The sequence below is a fragment of the Panthera leo genome, chromosome B4, assembly GCF_018350215.1.
Source record: "Panthera leo isolate Ple1 chromosome B4, P.leo_Ple1_pat1.1, whole genome shotgun sequence".
NCBI lineage: Eukaryota > Metazoa > Chordata > Mammalia > Carnivora > Felidae > Panthera > Panthera leo.
Window position 1 is genome coordinate 13,622,132 of NC_056685.1, and position 5,751 is coordinate 13,627,882.

Here is a 5,751-nt window from a genome sequence, read left to right on the forward strand (position 1 = left end):
AAAACAGAAGTAGAAGGAAATAGTTTTATACCTGGATCTGTGCACAGGTCTTCTATCGGGCGCTGTGGAGAGCCGAGTCCGTCTAGACCGGAGACGGCTGTTACTATGGGCACTGCAGGACAACACCAGCCTCCAAATTCCCTGGTGTTGTGTGGGCCGAGTGTGGAGCCCAGGTTGCTGGAGAATTTTCTCACTATTTTAGTCTTGCCAGGGCCTCGTAGAACAGGCCTCAGGTGCTCCCCATGGGCAGGCAGCTGTTGCTGGTTACCCGATGTGCTCTGTTAGCCTCTGGGGCAACATGGGGGGTTCTTGGATGTCCCAGACAGGCGTGAACTTTGATCTGAGGCAGGTCCTCTGTGCCCGGTCCTTGTGGGTGGGCCTTTCTCAGCACTCCTGCCCCTTCTCCTTGTGTCTGTGGTTGGTCTTGGGAGGAAGTTCCCGGCCCCTTCCCAGAAGGAGTGTTGGTATCCATGTAGGCCCAAGCCCTTCCTCCCCTCCTTCCTCGAGGGTAGAGGGTTTATGCTTCTGCCCCTGCAGCCGTGCGTCCGTGCCTGTGCCCAGGGCCAAAGCTTTGGCTGCCTCTCCTCCAGCAGTTTGAGGCTTTGGCTCCTGGGAGAGAAAGGCCTGGGCAGAGGCAGCACCCATCTCAAGGCCACAGCCAATTCCCTGCTGCCGGCCTGCCCCACAGGTGGGGCTTCTTCTGGCCCCCTGCCTTGCTCCCATCTCTCTCCTGAACCCCTACTGGAGGCCTGTTGAAAAGAGCCCACAAGTCGGTGTGAGTCCCATCTGACACATGGCCCCTCACCGGATGGCCAGCGCTTTGTTAACATTTTAGCTGATTTCTTCTGGAATGCACGGCACACACCCCTTCCTCCTGTGCTGTGCCCACGTGAGCCACACGTCCCACCTCTCCCTAGAGGGGCCTGCCTCTCCTCGGAATTTGCTTTCTACTTTGCCTTGCAAAACTCAGCTAAGTTCAAGAAAAGTTATGATTTTGTAGTTTACAAACTACATTTTTCCTCATTGTTAGGGACCCAGTGGCATTCCTCATTGCCTCCATCCCAGGCGGAAGCAGAAAGTAAGAGCTGGCTGGACTGGCCCCGTCTTAGATGCTCTGTCCCCCTCCAACCCACTCCTCACACTACCCAGAGGGATAAAAGACAAGTCTGGTCGTGACACATCTTGCCTTCAATGCTTTTGGTGGCTTCCTGTCACTTTTAGGATGACCAAAATCACTTAGGAGGCCTAGACTTGGCCCCTGCCTACCCCCTCTCCCTCAATCTGTCCCCATCCCCACTTTGCTCTCTGAATGACGGCTGACAGTCTGTGCTCATTCTATTCCCTCTACCCCTGCTGCCTCTCTCCCTCGGCCAACCCTTTCCCTACCCATCCAGACCTCAGAACCAGCTCCATTTCCCCAGGGAGCCCTCGCTTGGCGCTTTCCCAACCCCAGCTGTCATGCTCACAGATCACCCTGAACCCAGCAGCACTTAACGCCTCTCTCTAGTCGCCTCCCAGCCAGTGTCTAAGCCGCTGAAGTAATCAGACTGTTTACGGTGAACACAGCACCCAGCACCCAGCTTCATAAATGCTGTTGTTGTGCCGGCTGAGAACAGGTGGAGACCACTCAGGAGCCCTGCTTTCCAGAACCTGCTTTTGCTCTGTACGTGGCAACCATCTGGAGAGCTGGGAAATAGGTTGATGTTTCTGGGGATGACAGTTAAAGATACTGGTTGGTACTGGCCTCCTTGGACTGGGTGCCTGCCTGTCTTCGTGCCACCTGCCACCTGCATTGTTCTAGAAGTCAGATGACCTTGGAAAATGGCCGGGCCCAAGTGAGTCTCAGGCAGGTACTGACAGGTGCAAGTGTAGGTAGCACTGGGAAACATGCTTGTATTGCTGGAAAGCGAAGACGCACCGCATTTCATGACATTAACAGGGAAAGGTTCCGAGACGTCGATGATGAAAAGTTACTAACCAGCTCTTAAGATTTGCTGCTTTGATCCACCATCCGAAGCTGTTCCTTCCTGTGATTTAACACGTTTTATTGGATCTGAAGATATAGCCAAGGATATAGAAGGTGAAATTGTTTTGATAGTTTGCTGTATTTCCAGGGATTTGTTTGGTGATTTTCAGCTAATATCAACCAGCAGTTACTGCGGTAAGTAGAAGATTGGCCGAGGCTTTATTTAGTGTAAACGGAGAGAATGCTGATAATAGCACTGTATACCGATAGGTCTTAGAGAAATTAAAAACGCAGGACTTACAGAACATGAGACCTTAGACGTAACTCTATCGTCGGTGTCAACTTTAGAAAGGCAGCGTCTGGAAGTAAATCTTTTGTTGGCGGTGGTAGGCATCGGTTGTTGTTAAACGTAATTTTGTTCATTTTTGGCCTGGGAAGATGTAACTGATGCCAGTGTTGATACTCATGTCCTTCCGGGAAATCACTGTTATCTTTATGGAAACTTCCAAGGAGAAGAACTTCCTCAAGAACTACATAACCAAGTGTCTACAGCTATCGATACTTGCCTATTTTTAGATATTTTCCCTTTCAGTCTGAAGGTAGCCCCAAGTGATTGTATGATACTCTTCAATTTTTCAGAAGTAGTTTGTTAGGTTTTTTTTTAATGTTTATTTTTGAGAGCACGCTAGTGGGAGAGGGGCTGAGAGAGGGGGGAGCCTGCGGATTGGAGGCAGGCTCTGGGCTGCCAGCAGTGAGCCAGGTGCGAGGCTCGAACTCATGCACCACCGCCTTATCACGACCTGAGCTGAAGTCGGAGGCTGGACCGACTGAGCCGCTCAGGTGCCCGGTGGAGAAGTAGTTGGTTAGCTTTATTCAGAGGTTGGAAAATTACGCATTTGCTACTATCAGGGGTGATGTGTTATACAGAAATGTATTTCTTCACAGAGCAAGTTTCTGCATCTGGAGACAAAAGACAAATGGGTAGAGAATATTTCTGGCAGGGCCTTTTATCTTCACATGGGAATCTCATTTGAGACTCATCTGTGGGAGGCGTCTCGTCTGTCAGCAAAATTTCTGCTTGGTGAATCATCCATTTTTTCCCTTCAATTATCTTAACAGTGGAAATGATAGGGGGGGGAATGCTAGAAAATACATGGTTTCATCAACACGCTTGGTTCAAAGCTTGATCCATAGCTTGAAATGTGGGGTCCTCCCTTTCAATGAGAACATGTAACCACTTGCTGTTTTTTAAAATAAGATAGTCCCGAGCGATCACCGCCGTCTCCACGGGCCAGTCCTCAGAAAGCCCCCAAGCCCGGCCGCTCCCAGCGGGCCCCTCCTACACCCGGCACCTGCTGGCTCCGTGGGCCCCGGTGGCGCCCTGCAACGACTGACTCGGGCCGGCAGGAGTCCTCCCGAGGACAGCCAGTCTGGCATCCCGCCTCCGGTGTGCGGAGCGGCCACGCGCGAATGCCACGCCCGACCCGAGGCCTCAGCCTCGCCCTGGGACAACGCCCTGCGGACACGGGGAGGAAGCAGAACAGCCGGGGGACACAGGAGCTCAAAGGGGAGAATGCAGAAATACAGGGAAAACCAGCCGAGTCCGCGGAAGGCACAACACCGCACGTGGGACCACAGCCTCCTGCTGACGGGACAAGAGGCACCGAACGCTTGGGGCTGGCAAGTCCAAGTCAGTGTTTGTCTCCGGAACCCCGTCGGTGCAGAGACCCGATTTCCCATGTCCTGGGGGCCTTCGCGATAAACCCCGCTAAGCGGTGCCGCTGATGTGTCTTCCCGAAGGCTTCCAGTGCCTAACACAGCGAACCGTATTAAAATGTCCCATTTTAAAGCATCGGTTTGCTAACGATCCCATAATAGGGGTTCACGTCTGTGTTAGTGAATGAGGTAGAGCAAAATGCCTACAGGACGTAGTTTTCATAGTTGATCATTCCTAACAGAAGAGCAAATAATATAAAAAATTCCTTGTGTGGTGGGGCACCCGGCTGGCTCAGTCGTGGCACGTGTGGCCCTTGATCTCATGGTTGTAGGTGTGAGCCTCCCACTGGGTGAAGAAATTACTTACAAATAAAATCTTTAAAAAATATATTAAAAATTCATTGTGGGAGGAGTTAGGATTCATGTAATCAACTTGAGCTAAAAATAGCCTCAAGCCAATCATAATAGGTGCTTAGTACCTGCTGTGCTTTTACCCTTTGGCGAGACACCATCTCCGGGGCTCCCTATGGAAGGAGCGACACAAAAGTCGTTTGATTTGTGATCATTCATTTGAACAACTGTTAGTTAATATGGTCCACAATGGGAATTGCATGATGTAGCCGCTGTCAGGCTGTTGAGGTGCGCCTTCCCGGCTGCCTCTCCTCCCGGTGAAGGCGAAGTCACATGGGAATAGCTCTGGGAGCTTCCAGGCCCTCGATTAGAAGGAGCGGCCCCCGTCGTTGCCGACGTCTTCATTTTCTTGGATTTGGACGCTGACGTCATCATCGAAGACTCCTGACTATCTTTAGGGAAGATTTAGCAGAGATGAGAATCATCTCTACTTTCCAAAATTTTCCGGAATAGGAATCGACTAGATTTTTTTTTTCATTAAACTTGTTATTTTGAGATAACTGTATATTCACATGTTGTGAGAAATAATACAGATCTACCCCGTTGCCCCCAATGGTAACATGTACAAAACTCAGTGTAATGTTACAGCTAGATGTTCACTGTGAGTCGAGGGACAGAACATTCCATCCCCACAGGATCCCTTCTGCCTTTCTTTAAAGCCACACCTACCTCCCTACTCCATCCTCTGTGGCAACCACTATTCTGTCCTCTATGTCTGCCATTTCAAGAACGTTACATAAATGCAATCATACACAGCATGATCTTTTGAGACTGGCTTTTTTCACTTCCCTGGAAATTCATCTAGTCAACCTCGGTTGTTTGTTTGCTTGTTTTTTTTTTTAAAGTCACATGAAATGAACTGTCCCTCACTGGTCATAGCATACCAAATGCACACCCTTATCCAGGGAATAGAGTTACACTGGTTTTGATGATGTTTATCCTACGCAATCTCAGACAGGTTCTAGAACTGCTAAAAGAAGGCCACCTTCCTCCAGGGAAGCTGTGTGCCCGCAAGAAAGACTGAGGATTAGGCCAATATGATATTCCAGACTCTGCATTTTCACTACGATACAAATTGAGCTTAAGAGGCGGAGTAGTTGTAGGTTTATTATCACTAGACACTACATTTGATTTTTTGGTTTGTCTTAAATGTAGAAATTTAGAGAAAAAATAGTTGGTAGCTCTTTTCTTTCTTTGAATAGCCATCGACTCATAAGTTTCTTTTTAAAATTTTTAGCTTATTTGTTGTTAGGCTTTTCATAACGTGTGCTTTAAAGTATGATAATTACAGTTCCTCATTCAGTTTTTATAACACTGTGAGACTGATTTTCCCCCTACTCTATAGAGGAGGCTGATTAGCGAGGTTACATAATTTGCCTCAGTCACCTAGTAAAGAATTACAGAGTAAGGACAAGAACTACAGATGTCTATGGTTGACGAAGGCCCCAGGTCAGTGAGAATCCCAAAGCTACACAGTGCAACAAAGGAAAAACCTTGTTACTCGTTCTTAATAAACTGTTTTGATTATACACCAATAATGTTAACTCTCTATAGAAAAACTGGTAAGCCAAAAAAAAAAAAAAAATTGTTAATGTTTTTGTGCACATACTACCAGAGCAAAAAAAAATTTTTTAAAGAACTTTTACAATCATCTGGTT